The sequence below is a fragment of the Danio rerio genome, chromosome 6 (genome assembly GCF_052040795.2).
Source record: "Danio rerio strain M-AB ecotype USA chromosome 6, GRCz13ab, whole genome shotgun sequence".
Classification (NCBI taxonomy): Eukaryota; Metazoa; Chordata; class Actinopteri; order Cypriniformes; family Danionidae; genus Danio; species Danio rerio.
In genome coordinates, this window is record NC_141026.1 from 51,426,979 (window position 1) to 51,444,464 (window position 17,486).

The 17,486-nt window shown below is 34.8% G+C and overlaps 2 long non-coding RNA genes across 2 annotated transcripts in view; one reads left to right on the forward strand and one right to left on the reverse strand.

The window, feature by feature from the left end:
• Window positions 1–5,407: 5,407 nt before the first annotated feature.
• LOC147836495 (uncharacterized) lies at window positions 5,408–7,839 on the reverse strand. Its single transcript, XR_015494216.1, has 3 exons — window positions 7,664–7,839; window positions 6,188–6,265; window positions 5,408–5,505 (listed from the first exon to the last, which is right to left on the reverse strand). It is a non-coding gene; the product is annotated as an uncharacterized LOC147836495 (long non-coding RNA).
• Window positions 7,840–7,938: 99 nt separating this feature from the next.
• LOC141386359 (uncharacterized) overlaps window positions 7,939–17,486 on the forward strand; it is a 36,559-nt gene continuing 27,011 nt past the window's right edge. Inside the window, exon 1 of the long non-coding RNA XR_015494265.1 lies at window positions 7,939–8,363. This is a non-coding gene — a long non-coding RNA (uncharacterized LOC141386359). The remainder of the gene's footprint in view (window positions 8,364–17,486) is intronic.

Consider the following 17,486-nt stretch of genomic DNA (forward strand, 5'->3'; position numbering starts at 1 on the left):
AGCACAACTCCACATCTAAAGTCCCCACCTTGAAAGAGCTGCAGCGTCAATGATCTGCAGATGCAAAGAAACCTACTTAAAACAAAATGGGTACAAAATTGTAGAAGGTGACAAAATAGCAAAAATAAATGAACAAATACATGGACATGTAACAGGAATGAACAGCCAACTATTCCAGCATATGTTTTACGCAGCGGATGCCCTTCCGGCCTCAACCCATTACTGGGAAACACCCATCCATTCACACACATATACACTATGATCAAATTAGTTTATTCAATTCACCTTATAGCACACATGTTTGGACTGTGGGGGAAACCGGAGCACCCTGGAGGAAACCCACACCAACACGGGGAGAACATGTAAACTCCACATAGAAATGCCAACTGACCCAACAGACTCGAACCAGCAACCTTCTTGCTGTGAGGCGACGGTGACAACCACTGAGCCACCTGGTACAGTAATTAAATAATAAAAATTCAATAAAATTAATCAAAATTAATAAAATTAACTTTAAATTATTAAAGTTACAAACAGTACAATCTCCATATGCTTAAATCTGTTTAAAATCATTAGTCACAGGCCTCAAAAAACACATGAAAATGAAAAATGATCACCCAGGCTCAACGTTGTATATCCTGTGATATGACTTTTGCAAATGACCACATTGCGATATTGATGCTGAAAAACTATATTGTGCAGCCCTAGTACAGTTTCTAAAGATTCTCGCTTTGGGTGTTTACACTGAAAGGATAACCATAATTCTTTAAACATGTTTTGAAACTTCAGTGTGTAAAATAAAAAATTCAAAAATGAAAATAATCCAAAAACTGCAACAGCATTTCAGCAAACAAGTTGAATCTGACGTATAAAAAAATTGAAAAAGTACTTGACAAATCTAATACAAATGAGAAATCGCAATATATAAAGTATATAAAGTTTTTTAAAGGCATGACAAATGTGAAAAAAAACTGAAGTATATCAATAAATGAAGACTTAGAAAGTGAGCATTAATAAATATGACAAAAAGAATAAGAGTATAAGTATAAGATCACCTTAAAAAACACTGCCAATAAAAAGTAAACGATTATATTGTGTCATGGATTTACAATCAAAAAATGCTTTTATAATGGAAGTCAGTGGGGCAAAAGAAAAACACCAACATACTGAAAGGGTAGCCCAGACAATAGTTGAGTTTGTGAAAAAATCAAGAGCATTTACCTAAAATATACAAGTCAAAATAAGATGTAACTAAAAATCATTGCATTTGCTGAGAAACAGAGGAAATTGTGACCAAATAAATCCTAAAAATTACCCCAGAGTGGGTGAAAACATCCCCAACAGCACACAAGGTTTAAGTCTATAATAAGCATTCAGGCCATAAGCTTTCAGGCTATCAAAGCAGACTCCAGTTACTAAAAACAGCCTGGAAAAATCAGGAGGAATCTGGGGAAACCCATCAAGGTGACCTGCAACATCACATCATCAATTTAGGAAAGATTGGTTTTATTTTCGCACATTCAGACTTTCTCCTTAATAATATAATTTCAGAAAAGTATTACTTGCTAAATATAAATAGCGAAATCACATTATCAGGCAATGATTATCAAAGTACAACATTTCTCACAGTCAAATAAAAAGTGCTAATGTTGTTTTGAAGTCATACTTGCATGTGATTTCAGACCGAATATTCAAATTAACATGGTAAACAATATAGGGAGCATGTCAGAAGTTGACATTGAACCAATGTGCAAATATAAAACCAACTTTACCTCAATATTGAAGTGTGCAAAGATCTCTCTTACACATACTCTCTCTCACACACTCCATAAAAAAACTGAAATTAAGGTTTTCTGTTGGTCACTGATGACAAATTTTACCTGTTCTGAGCAGAGAAAAGCACCAACAATAAAGATTGCACGATCATATGGTATCATGGCTTTACAATAAAATAATACTTTTCTACTGGAGGTTAATGGGGCAAAAAAACATGAAAAGCCACCAACATAACAAAATAGTAGTCAATTTGAACAGACTATATTGTTGAGTTTGTGAAAAATTCAAGAGCATTTTCTTAAAATATACATGTCAAAATAAGATGTCACTAAAAATCATTGCATTTGCTGAGAAACAGAATATTGTGGCCAAATATATCCTAAGAATTACCCCAGAGTGGATGAAAAAAATCCCCAACATCACACAAGGTTTAAATCTAAAAATAAGCCTTCAGGCCATAAGCTTTCAGGCTATCAATGCAGACTCCAGTTACTAAAAACAGCCTGGAAAAATCAGGAGGAATCTGGAGAAATCCATCAAGGTGACCTGCAACATCACATCGTCAATTTAGGAAAGATTGGTTTTATTTTCGCACATTCAGACTTTCTCCTTTATATCATTTCAGAAAAGTATTGTTTGCAAACTCTAAATGGGGATCACATTATCAGTGAATGACTAAGTATAAAATAGTTTACAGTTTATTAATGCTGTGCTGTTTTAAAGTAACACTTACATGCAATTTCAGACCGAATATTCAATATAGCGGTAAGCATTAGGTGGACGTAGCAAACTTACTGATTTTTTTCAGAAAACATTTGGTAGGAGAGTCTCTGCTAGGATCAGGAGTAAGAGTGAGACACAAAGATTACACAGATATATATATATATATATATATATATATATATATATATATATATATATATATATATATATATATATATATATATATATAACTTGTCTACGACCCGTAAGTATACTCTGAGATTGGTGTTAAAAGGTAATCTGTACCACAGGTTAGACAGTTTAAAGCATTCAGGTACAGAAAATTAACATTGTACAAACTTCAAGAGAGATTAATTGTATTTAGGAACAGTATATGCAATGAATAATAATCAGTGTTTTTATTTTACATTTAATTATTCAATTAGTTTTACCTGAATACTATTAGATTCCCAGAAAACACAAAGCATTTTTTTCATTTGAAACTTTGCTTTAATGTACTTATTATGTGTTTATTACATTTTATGCAGATGTGCTCCACAACAAAATCATCCTATTGTCATCAGAAATTATCCTAAAGTTATGAATTCTTTCCAAATAGAGCTTTTCATTTCACCTGTTAAAACTATACTCAATATCGCTATATGTATTGCAGAAAAACAAAATGTTGCAATGTCCGTTTTTTCCAATATCGTGCAGCCCTACACAGTACACTGGAAAAATCGAACATTGCAATATTTCTTATTCTTCAATAAATATTCACAAAATATTTCACCAGGCCCGTAGCCAATCATGTGTAAGGGGTGGTTCTTTTTTTTTCAAAATGTGGACTTTGCAGTTATTCACCCCATTTCTATTTAATTATGATGTTTAAATACTCCAATAAGTGGCATTTTAAGCACTATTTTAGCTGGATTAGCTTGTTGTATCCTCTATTTTTTAAGAACCAAAAATATTTCCTAAAGATTTATAATAAATAAAAAAAGTCACAATTTTTTTCTAGCCCCTCTTAAAAATTCATCTAACAACAACAGCCTAATTAGTATAAACAGCAGAAGTCAGATGAGACACTTGAAAAATGTGGGGAAAATATTAAAAAGCCTTTACTGACAAGGCTATTTCTTCAAACTGCGCCTACTCATTTTGATAACACTTGACTTCATAAGGGTAACCTGATGCAGCCGGAGTTTTAAGGAACAGCCATGTCAATAAAGGCTTTTTTTTCACATTTTTTTAAGTGCCCTGGGCTGATTTTGATGTTTATTCTGATGAATCCCTTACACCGGGTGTGACCAACCCTGCTCCTGGAGATCGACCTCCCTGCAGATTTCAGTTGCAACCCATATCAAATACACCTGCCTGTAATTATCAAGTGCTGTTCAGGTCCTAATTAATTGGTTCAGGTGTGTTTGATCAGGGTTGGAGATGAACTTTGCAGGAAGGTCGATCTCCAGGAACAGGGTTGAGCACCACTGCCTTACACAAACAGAACCAACACATTAAGTTACAGATAAGAACTTGTATGATTTTGGATTTTTATACACAACCTAATTAGTATTAAACTGTACACAGAACATCATTGTCAGTGTTGCCAACTAAGCAATTTTGTAGCTAGATTTACCAACTATTATTTTTTTTTTTTCAAAAAGCCCCTAGCAACAAATTTAGCAATTGATAACATTCATTTGGCTACTTTTAGCAAATTTTTAAAAAGTGACTCAGAGCAGTGACTGCAGGCTTCACTCAGTAGAGTAAATTGCTAGCTCAGAGTGCATTTCATAACTGTTAATTTACTGTTAATTGTTGGTATCTTTGGTAGCAATAAATTCAAATAGTGCTGTAATTGCTGTCACTTTCACAAATGTGTTAATTTCACAAGTTAAAAAAAAAAGAGTAAGTACAGATTGTTTAAAATAATGTACCTATTCATTAGAGTTATATGGGAAAACAATTCTTATCAAAAAGTGTTTATATTACTTTTACAAATAGTCAATTCTGTTTTTCATACATATGGACATATTTCAAATAATGTTTTTGCTGAGATGGTCAGTCAATTTGAGAAAACGTAAATTATTTTTTATACAGCACAGATGTAGTTTTGAGTTGATTATGTAATGACGACATCGCGCAAAGCAATATGTTAATTAGAACCTATTTATATCTGGATGTAATGTTTAAATATAACATAATACACTGCACCTCGGAGAGTAAAGACATGACGGGCTTACGCTTGCCAGATATTACAAGATGACGTGACTGATATGCAAATTAGTGCGTGGCAACTTCTCGGCCAGCTACTTTCATTAGAAATCTATAAGGGGCGTCTGCAGACTTGGATCCAGGCAGTTTTACGACCCAAAATTTTACGGCCCTGTTGTTCCTAATGCGTCCAGTTGGGGGATGAAAGATAGCCTACATGGCCAAATACATTTGAAGTCAACGCTCCCAGGTTATTAAATGTCCTGTTCATAAATATATATTTTTAATTAGATTACGCTAAATATGAACGCTAAGTTAATTTATCAGAAAGTGAGTTTTAAACTCACTATTATAATATACAGAATTAATACTCTAAACAAATAATTTCAGATATGCAAAACCCAATTGCAAATTAATATAGATTTAATTAGAAAAATTAAAAACACATAGTTGGATAGTGTAATGGTTAATAGTAGCCTAGTTATACGTTTTCATATAGAGATATGCATTTTGTTCTATTGCTTATATGTAAAGTTGCATTTTGAAAATAAAATTATAACCAAACATTAGTGTAATTTGGAGTAATGATGTGCTTTGATAATGCAGTGGTATTGACTACCAGACAGCTGCAGAACGTTTAGACAAACTATTCACTCCTTTCTAAAATTCCAAGGACCATTTAGCAACCTGACAATGAAAAAGCCAGACAACATTAGATTTTTTTTACATTTATTTATTGACAACAATATCACTAGATTGGCAGTTTTCTTAAAGTGAAGCAGAATCCTTGCATCAAATTCTTCATGCTCACTGAAAAATAAACAAATAAAGTTATGTTTAAATACTCTGCAAAAATCCTTTACGCACTTAAAAGTTTGACTTTTTTCTAGACCAAATATCTAAAAATTCTTAATCCCCAGAAACAGTAAAGAATGGCAAATGAAAAGCAAAAAAAAAAACCATTTCATGCCATTTTATATATAATCTGGACCTATGCAAAAAATATCAAAATGTTTTTATTTGATTTATTCTATAAGAATTATAACAAGGTAAAACAAAAGGACCAAGACATTACTTATTTTTTATTTGCAGCAACAAAGTGTGATACTGACCTTCCCATATCTTATTATTTTCCATGTAACAAATTGTTACAATAAATATTATAAAACAATAAGTGATAAACAATATGAATGCATGTTCAATGCAAACTTCATAGTATAATATACAAAAGGCACTGTATAGCTATACAAATAAAAATCAGTAGACCATTTAAAATTGTGAGTTTCTTTGCATTTATAGATATATGATAGTTTAATTGTTTAAACTAGAACATTAGAGCATTATATTAAATGTAATTGAATGCAATTATGGTTGAGTGTGGTATAGTTCTGGAGGCTTAAAAAAAATACTGCACTGCCTCCCTCTACTGGACGCATCAGGGACAACAGGGGTGTAAAACTTCCTGGGACGTAAAACTGCTTAGGCCGTAGACCTGTCTGGATCAAAGTCTGCAGTCTCCGCAGTCTCCCCTCCTCTTGGAAATAGTTGGCCACACTTATCGTTGTGTACACTGAAAAAAAAATGCTGCAAACAATTTATGTGTTGAATTTAAACAAAGTAAATTTAGTAATGTTCAACTTAATTTATTTGTTTAAATTCAGCCCAAATAAATTGTTTACAACCACTTAAATTAGTAAATGCAAGGATTCATAGTTGAATTTTTTTTTTAATGTACGGAATATGGTTAGTCTACGTTAGTCATATATACTGTACTATACAATTGAATGAATGCGCGAATATAAAATCAACTTTACCTCAATTCAACATCATCACTCATCCTGCACAACAAACTGAGGCCTGCTCTTATAAAAGACTCCCCAAGTATTAACAAACAGCCTGAATCTACTTTATTCAAAAAGCGGCACATCCGCATATACAAATAAATAAATGTTTAATTCAACATTCACTCGACAATCACTGTCTGGATGACGACGATAAATCAACTGAGTGCAATACAAAAACTCTTTGAAACGAAGCAAACTGTAGTATAACAGTTTCTCATTTAGGCTAAACATTAAGCAGAATTCAATAGTGTGTATGCCGAGCTAGTGTTTACCCCATACTGATAAACTTCTGGTGACCTGTTATTGTGAACTTTTTTTCCGCTTTATACGGTTCCTTTTACAGTATCGATGTGTTAATGTCATTAAAATACATTCAGTTAAATAAACTTTGGCATTTATTTAGTTGCTTAAGCGTAAAACGAGACAAAAGGCCGTTTGCTCGCACGCGTCCGTCAGAATCAGCAGGACAGGAGCTCCATTGAATATACTGGGGTAAAATAAATGCTCATATTATAAAGATTATTTATTAAAAGTCATATTAGCATGCTAATAGGACTTTTAATTTGCCAGTAACCTGGTTTAAGCGCTTCCGGCGAATTGAATGCCAATGCAAAAACGGTGCGTTTAAGGTCTGTTTTGTTAAATCAGCGATCTCCACTGGCTGAGTGATATCAGATTTAAAGTGGGTCTCAGATTATACAAGAAGCACTGCATTACGTTACATGTTTCCCCGCCATGTCTTTATAATATGAGCATTTATTTTACCCCAGTATATTCAATAAAACTTCTGCGCTAGCTTGCCGATTCTGACGGGCGCGTGCGAGCAAACGGCTTTATGTCTCGTTTTACGCTTGAGCAACTAAATAAATGCCAAAGTTTATTTAACTGAATGTATTTACTGACATTACAACATCGATACTGTAAAAGGAACCGTATGAAACGAAAAAAGTTCACAATAACAGGTCACCATAAGTTTATCAGTATGGGAAAAACACTAGCTCGGCATATACCCTATTAAAATGTAAAGCTATTATTTTCACAAACAAAACTTTACTCAATTCAAACCGGGCTGCAGGTTAGCAACGCTGCTACGTTAATCAACAACACAAACGAACATAATATACCTTTTGTAAGCTGCTTTACAGATGGGTCTCAAACTCCTGGTGTGATTTTGAGGATGATGTGTCGACCTCAGGCCAAAAAGCTTTTTGGCGGCAAACGGCGTGGATCCCATCGACTGTTTGGGGCGTTTGTTTGTTTGACTTTTTTATCGGAGAACTTAGCAAACTATCGAACTGGCAAACAGGTGACCCGGTTGACGTGCGTATTTATACCAAAATCCAACCTGCCCCGCCCCTGTGCGCCGACGTCACCACACCCGCCCTCCAAATTTGCAATCACGTGGTTTTGGTGAGGCGCGAAATTCAGATGGAGGAGGGCTGGAACACAGAGGAAAGGCCGTATTTTTGCGATGTATATCAAAGAAGATACAAATAGAAAATAAGCACATATGATGGACACAATCCTTATATCATGATAAAGGCCGAGTTTTCCACTGAAGTAAAATATATTTGCCTGCCATTGAGACAGCCGCAGTAGATAGCTACTACAGTATCATAGATATATACACTAGATATCGCATAGGGACCTTGAGCAAGCATCTATAGCGCCGCCACATTTGTACAGTGCTTTCAGGACAAATGTCATTTTACAGCACTAGTCAAGACAGTGTTACTACGTCAAGATGCTGGACTTTAGCGCTGTCTACGGGTGTAGTAACGAGCAAACAAAGAAAACAAAGCACAACGGCAGAACATTTTATAGGTAAGGTTTAGTTTTTTACGTTTTTGTATGTTATGAACTTTTGTGCTAACAGGTAACGTTATTGATGATAATACAGTCACTTACTGCATTCACCATAAGGCAAAGTAGCACCGACTAACACTAAATACGAGGCTTATGCTTGTTTTGTTGAATAAAATCAGCAAACAATGCAAAAGAAATGACAACGAGATGCTGCGGAGCCATATTATAGTCGGCTAGTGAAGGAGTCGTTCAACGGAGATTCATTCATATGAGAGGTGAAAGCAGGAGAGGAGGAGTGTTTCAGGACATGGATTAGATCAAATTATGCTACAGTATAAGCTTTTTTTTTTCACTTTGAAATAACAACAGGCATTTCAACTTCATTGTTAAACATATATAACAATATATCCAATCAGCATATAATAAGCAAAATTAGTACACAATAATAGTAATAATTACATAAATAAACCTTAAATAATACAAAAGAAAATACATTACATTCAGGGGGGTCAGTCCATATAAGCTGACAAAAGCTTAAAGAGTTTTGAGGCATCTTTTGTTTTTACCTGTTTTATGGGTTTATATAAAATGTTAAAATCATTTTTAAATGCTTTGAAACAAGGAGAAACTTTAAATTTGTGAATATACAATTTTGCTACAATCAACATATTATTACACAGAAATTCAATTCTTTGTTTTTCATAAAAATGACAAACTTCACAATGTGATAGTCAAACGCAGGTATTAAATTGTTTGTCATCAACCACTTTTACAATCTGTCCCAAAAGGATTTGACAATAGAACAGCTAAAAAAGATGTTCCTGAGATCTTTCAAGCAGAAAATAATAATTATTCATTTATGGATATTAAATGTAACAACAAGGTCCTGAGATCACTACTGGCAAAAGAATATTTTCCAATTCCTGTTAAAAGAAAAGTTTATATAAAGCGCACACTATTGAAGTTAAAAAAGTACATTGCAAAACAATTAACAACATTTATCCATGTAATGAATTTCTTAGAATAAGATTTAATTTAGAAAGTAATGCTTGTATTTTCTGCAACTATAAGCTACATGATAAATATTTTTATTGTGTTTTAACAATACTTTTTATTTTATTTATTTACAAAAAATTTTATTGTGTTTTAACAACAATACTATTAACCATAACAATGGATGACATCAAGTACAATAATAAATAAAGAAAATTATAAATTAATAAATAAAAATAAAACATACCAGATATTTGCACAAAATGTCTTCTCTGGAAAATTAAAAACTGAAAATACTAACATTGCATGTTGTGATTTACAGTTTTTCTCAGTCTCATTGATGCATTTCTCACAACACTATTTACATTTGCACAGCAGTTAATGCATTACTCAAAACAATTAGTCATCTGTGCACATCACAGTAGCAGTTTCTTATTCCTTCCAATAAATTGCACATGCTTTAGTGCATGCAACAATTGATTTCATACACTCTCTGCTGTTTTATAACATTATCATTTGCTTATGTCATGTCAGTCAAAATTAGCTATACTTGTAAATGCTGAACAGTCATTTCTATATAAAACTAATAGTCATTAGTTCATTACATACAAATATGTAAATGTTGAACTAGTTGTCTGTCAAGCTAGTTTTAGAAAACATTTAAAATATTTTTGTTCCTGAAAATGTCTTCTTAATTGAACATTTTCCTGAATGATTTACAGACCTGTGTGTGTTGTAGGTTCAGTTCCAATATGTTCTGCAATATTGTTTACAGTTGTGCACAGTTCAACCCAAAGGAAGTTTATGTTTGTTGTACATAAGGGTGTTTTTATTCTTCTGCACAATGCTGTGAATAAATTAGGATTGTAAAGAGCATACAAATGTGAAACACACATATTCAGTGTCTTGTGCTCAGATACCTCACTAAATGCAGTGATGTCCAACTTTACTGTAGTTTTCACATGGTTGTGTAAACAGTATACAGTGCTGTTTTGAGCATTTTCAGGAAGTGTCATCAACATCTGAATTTACTGCAACAGAAAACATTAACAGAGTAAACTGTCATAATGAAAACCTGACAAAGCCATTTGACTATCATGTTCATAAACAATGGTGTCAGGACTTTTCATCTTGATGACACTGACACTTTCATTGGCATCAATACTTGCTTTTGAGGAATGAGCTATCCATTTTGAGCAAGTGACGCGCTTTTGCAGCTTATCAACTAGGTTGGCAGTTTGTACTTATAGTTTTGAGAAATGCATTAACTGTTGTGCAAATGTTAATAGTGTTGTGAGAAATGCACCAAAGCCAATGAGAATAACAAATTTTATATATCCATTTTTGTTTGTTTGTTTGATTGTATGTGTTTTGAAGATTTCGTCACACATAAAGCTTTCTAAAAAAAGGTTCAATAAGAAATAAATGTAAATTAACTTTTGAGTAAAAGTTTGATCAAATTTGCATTCATGTATAAATTTCAATGTATGTTCTTTAGGTGCGTGTATGTTTCATGTGTGTGTGTGTGTGTGTGTGTATATATATATATATATATATATATATATATATATATATATATATATATATATATATATATATATATATATATAACACCACTCACATATATACATTTTGCTGTATATACATTCCAAACAAACTCTAAGGAACTATGAAATATGAATATGTAAAATATAAAAATGTCAATGCAATTAACCCTTTTTGTTAACAGTAATGCTCTCCATTGACAGCTAAAATGATGAGGTAAAAAAAAAGGAAAATGTCCACAAGGACACACATGGGTTAACAGAAATTGCAATTGCCTTTTCTTCCCTGTTGGGACTCATAACTAAGTGAAATGGCTTCTGAAATGAAAATAAAAAAGATGGGCTGGGACCGAATTTTGTCCTCAAGGTTAATCGCTGCAACCAAAATGACATACAATCTCTGTCCTAAATAGTTTTGTGAAAAAGAAATAGTGTAGCCCCATATCATGAGGAAATTATTATACAGTGATGGATAAAAGCTAATTGACCACAACACAGTCGACGAGGATGTGATTAGATGTACAAACATAAATAAATGAAAAAGTGTTAAAAACTACAAACATGGCCGAATCGGATAGCCGTCAGTTAAAGGGGTGGTCCAGTGTATTTTTAAGGCCTTTTTTGTGTTTATAGGGTGCAAAGCAATGTGTGCTCATGCTTCATTTGTAAAAAAAAAAATAAATAAAAAAATGTAAAATTTTTTTCATATATCTTACTTTAGTTTTATACAGCTACTCAGCTAACATGAAAACAACTATCATATTTCCTAGCTCCTCCTAAAGGCTGCCATCAAGAAGTTCCGACTGGTCAGCTAACATAATGTGCTGTGATTCACGGATCCGCTACATATCACCAGGAATCGGTTTGACAGATAAATATACAGTGCATCTGGAAAGTATTCATAGCGCTTCACTTTTTCCACATTTTTTTGTTACAGCCTTATTCCAAAATGGACTAAATTAATTTATTTCCTCAAAATTTTACACACAATACTCCATAATGACAATGTGAAAAAAGAGTTTTTAAAATTGTTGCAAATTTATTAAAAACAAAAAACCTGAAAAATCACATGTACATACGTATTCACAGCCTTTGCTCAATACTTTGTTGATGTACCTTTGACAGCCTTAAGCTTGGCACACCTGTCTTTGGGAATTTTTGGCCATTCCTTTTTGCAGTACCTCTCAAGCTCTATCAGGTTGGATGGGAAGCAACGGTATACAGCCATTTTCAGATTTCTCCAGAGATGTTCAATAGAATTTAGGTCTGGGCTCTGGCTGGGCCACTCAAGGACATTTACTGAGTTGTTGTGAAGCCACTCCATTGATATTTTGGCTGTGTGCTTTGGGTCATTGTCCTGCTGGAAGATGAATCGTCCAAGGTCAAGAACACTCTGAAGCAGGTTTTTATTCAGGATGCCTCTGTACATTGCTGCATTCATCTTTCCCTCTATCCTGATTAGTCTTCCAGTTCTTGCTGCTGACTCCTTTTCACTGTGCGGGGTGTGTGTGTGGGCGTGGTATATGCGCGTAACCTAAAGGGTTTATGATTTCATTAACCTGGATGTATTTTTTGTAGTCCCCAAACTTTGTTCGCTGTAGGCTTTGCTAAGCTAACTCTGTGAAAGCTAATGTCTCTCTGCATTGGACTCTGAGCGTCTTACATTCAGAGATGTTGTTTATGTTCACACAGCTACATTACACATCAACTAAAGTTTAAAATATGATATCGTAGTGGACCACCCCTTTAAGAAGAGACATTTAGATAAAGAGCTTTCACGACATTTATAGTTAATATCTCACCCGCTGAACACATTCATCTGACGTTATGCATGTAATATTTCATTTGCAGCAACGTTATTAATTTTTGTGTATATTTGGTCACGGACCATTATGCAAACACACGAGTAGAGCTCTCCGCATCAGAGACTCTTGACTGGCAGATCAATATGTGACTTAATTTCTCTCCATCACAGGAGGAAATTAAGCGTAATGAAATGTTGAGGATGTAAACTGAGACCAGATGATTGATGGCAGTTTGAACAGTCATGGGAAGCATGTAACCAAGCAACAGAGTGGTGGGTTAAAGACGCACTAGAACGCATTAGTGTCCGGACGCTTTTTAAGTGCATCCGATGTCCATAGGGACTTTTAGATTGAAGTCTTCATGGATTTTGTACTGAAAAAACTATAGTAATAACTTGGTCGGTTGAGTATTGAAAATAATTTATCATTGATGTAGAATGTTTCAGATATTTTCCTCTTCAGTTTTACTTTAAAGTACAAATTAAATTAAACCAACCATATGATTTGTTAGCTCACATTGCTAGTTTTGTGGTGAACAATTTATCTGTGCATGTCTTTAAGAAAATAGCATGTATCAGTTTGCCCTTGTAATCTAAAATTAAAATTTGGAAATGCACTTCCTGTTTGTTTTCAGTTAAATTCTCAGATTACGTCTGTCTGAGGTTTTGGGCATGGCTAACATACAGAAACGGTGAGGAGGTGGTGTCTGTTAGGTTGTAATAACTCTCCTGAAACCCTGTTCCTAATCTTTCTGAATAAAAAGCCTGCTTTACTAGATCCAATCTGCTCGAAGTGAATCAACAGAACGTCATTGAATTTTCATTAAATCAACAATTGGATAGTTGAAAATTCAACGTTGAGTTTTCATCAGGTTTGCACCCTCAAATAATCATTATTTAATGATAGAAAGATTCATAAACACAGATGCAGTGATTAAGGTAACACTTGCTGTCAACAAGCAGAATCACTACAACTACAAGAAGGAACACTACAACTGACTTCAGTTTGTATCAAATTAATACATAATGACATAATTTAATGATTTTCTTCTCATTTATCTTGCAACTTCATGGACTTTAATAGGAAATTGCATTGAATTAATCAAAACTGTACACAAGGTGAAACTAAACAGCCATAGTTGAAATAGCATTCCATTAAGCAAAGTGTCCAAATGATGATGAAAAATATCTATTATTATTATTATATTTGCACTTCAATCACAGCTGTAGATTAAATCAACTGAAATAAAACGCAGTGAATCTCTCAAAATCTCAGCAGAAGATCATTAAACAACTCTCAGCAAAAACATCATCAGCAACTTCACTTATTACTACCTTGTTTGACTTTATTTCACCTGAACTTTTGATTAATTTAATGCAATTTTTAGTAAAGTGAAGTTGCAAGATAAATGACAAGAAAATCATAAAATTATGCCTTTATGTATTAATTAGATGCAAACAGAAGTCAATTGTAGTTTTGTGTTCATAATCAATTATCATTCATTAATTTATTTTCTTGTCGGCTTAGTCCCTTTATAAATCCAGGGTCGCCACAGCGGAATGAACCGCCATCTTATCCAGCACGTTTTTACTCAGCGCATGCCCTTCCAGCTCTGGGAAACATCCACACACACATTCACACACACACTCATACACTACGGACAATTTAGCTTACCCAATTCACCTGTACCTCATGTCTTTGGACTGTGGGGGAAACCGCAGCACCCGAAGGAAACACATGCGAATGCAAAGAGAACATGCAAACTCCACACAGAAATGCCAACTGAGCAGACGTTCGAAACAGCGACCCAGCGACCTTCTTGCTGTGAGGCGACAGCACTACCTACTGCGCCACTGCATCGCCAATCAATTATCAATAAAACTCAATTAATAACTTAATGATATTGTTAACTTTAACACTGCGTCTGTGTTCATGAATCTTTCTATCATTGAAAAAACGTTATTTGAGGGTGCAAATCTGATGAAAACTCAACATTGAATTTTCAACTCTCCAACTGTAGATTCAATGATAATTCAATGATGTTCTGCTATCTGAGGTGTTTAAAGGCAGCTCAAAATAGACGTGTGGCATCCAGTGAAGACCACTGGCTGACATTATCTAAACTCATGGATAATGGAATAACTTAGTTCAAGGACGTGAATCAGAAATTGTTCATGACTCATTTTAGCAATTCAGATTTCGGTCCCACTTTATATTAGGAGCCTTAAAGGGGTGGTCCACTACAATATCATGTTTTAAACTTTAGCTGATGTGTAATGTAGCTGTGTGAACATGAACAACATCTCTGAATGTAAGACGCTCAAAGTTTAATGCAAAGGGAGACGCTGGCTTTTACAGAGTTAGCTTAGCTACAGAGAACAAAGTTTGGGGACCTACAAAAAATACATTGTAGCCAGTGAGATCACAAGGGCTTCCAGTTCCGCACATTCACCACACGCACACACCCTGCGCAGCGAAGAGGCACGGCCAGAGATGCTGTAACAATACAGCAGAGAAAGCTAAAATGGTGTTCAAATGCTGCTATTTCCACAGAGCTTCTTCTGTTTCTGTGCATCTCAAATAACAAACTCGCAAAAATAACTTACTTGCACATGCTTATTCCGAATATATTTGAAAGACACTTGTCAGATTTTATTTTAGAGATCAGGCATGAAAAAAGCTCATGGGACATATTTGGAGCTCTCCAGAAATGTATATAGCGGTACGTTTTCAGAATGAGCCTGAGTTGGAATATAACACTTGATTTAACTCTAGATTTAACGACTCTATGTTCATTATTGTCTTTTTTGTTTATGATCATTATGTGTTTCTGTGTTTATGATCATTTTAGCTTTGCATTGGAAATTGCATTTTTATAAAAATATTTTTTTGATTGAAACCAATTAAACCTGTAATATTTCATTCAAGTTAATCACTTTAGTACAGTGGGGCAAATAAGTATTAAACACGTCATGTTTTTTTTCCTGGGAATAATATTTCTAAAGGAGCTGTTGACATGGAATTGAACCAGATTTTGGTAAAAACCCTAACAATACAAAGATAAAAATAAAACAAACCTTTGTTTTTAGTATGAACCTGGGTCCGCTATAGGTGAATTGGGTAAACACAATTGACCTGTAGTGTATGAGTGTGTGTGAATGTGAGACTATATGGGGGTTTCTCAGTAATGGGTTGCAGCTACTGTAGAAGGGCATCTGCTGTGTAAAACATATGCTGGAAAAGTTGGTGGTTGATTTTGCTGTGGCAACCCCTGATAAATAAGGGACTATGCGGAAGTAAAATGAATGAATGCATGACACTGACCTACATTGAGCATAAAACAATATTCAAAAAAGGAGCAGGAGCACTTTAAATTGCATATAAATGAAAACACCAAACCAGCTCACTAGGTCTTGAAATTCAAAGATGATTTCACCTGAAACGAATAATTAATTCCAGACAAAGAACGTGTATATATGGCTCGATATAGATTTCTATATCAACAACCCCTCACATACAACAAATAAAAGCCCTAGAATCTGTTACGGATGTTCATTTCAATTACCAATGATCAAACAGAATCGCTAACAAAGACTTCATTCGCACTACAAAGGGCCGGCGGTGCTTTCAACTAGCGCTTTCCTCTCCAAAAACAATTCCACTGTCAATATCCAGCGCTGAGAAGGTGACAAAAACAACACCCAGGTTACGCTAGAGAATAGGACACAGGTGTGATCGCGAGCGCTACCGCGTAATTTGCTTTCCTTGTCCCCGTAACACGCAGCCACGTCTGATCCTTTCCAGTTAATGGCACTAGAAGATATACCGTCTATTACGAAGGGACCTCTGGGGCAGCTGAACACGTCCTGCTCATGATCGGGAATATTTATACCTCTTTCTAACCTCTCAGCCCCATCTGCACAGAGATTTTTCTTCCTTTTCATAAATCACTGGGTTGAGGCAATTGCACACAGGCACACTGGAATGGATTTTTTCAGCTGGGAGGGGGATTGAAATGGGGGATGGAGCAGAAACCAGAGCACTCGTTTGTTTCTCAAATAGGAGCTTTTTAACATGCATGGAAATTTAGGTTTTAGTCTTGACACATTTAGCCAGAAACAGCCTAGATTTGCTGCACTCCATCTTCTCGTCTCATTGAAAGCACGATGTTTGGTTAACAGTGCAATGCAAGACTACATTTTTAACGACAGTAATTTATGCCTCCGTCCTTAATGCTTTCTTCAGTAATTTGGATAACTGCATTTGGAAGCGTGCTGTGAGCTTCCTACTTACACGCAAAGAGTCATTTGTCAGAGTCGTTTAGAGGAGATTTGCGAGCAATTTTCTCCTCTGTTTTTTAGGTGATGGATTCTGATGGTGTGCTGCGATGTCAGGCGCTTATAAGCGTCTGCGTCACAATCGATAAAGTCATTAGGATTCCCTGACTGGGCTTTCCTACCTTCTTGTCTTCAGTTCATCACTTGACTCCTTTGAGATTAAGAATGCAATTTCAGACCCTCAAATTGAGCAGATTACCAATGCAGTTCCTCAAGACCAGTCAGCATTTAACCTGATGTGGGGAAAACGAAAAACAACATACTGTATCACCAGCCAATACTGAGACACCGAGGAATCTGCTTTTGAAAGGCCTTTTACTATAAAGGGATATTCAGTGGCAATTGACCCAGCCAAGGTTTGAACCAGCAACCTTCTTGCTGTGAGGCGACAGCACTACCTACTGTGCCACCACGTCGCCTCATGTTATTATATTCACCCTCAGGGTGAACTTTAGCATACAC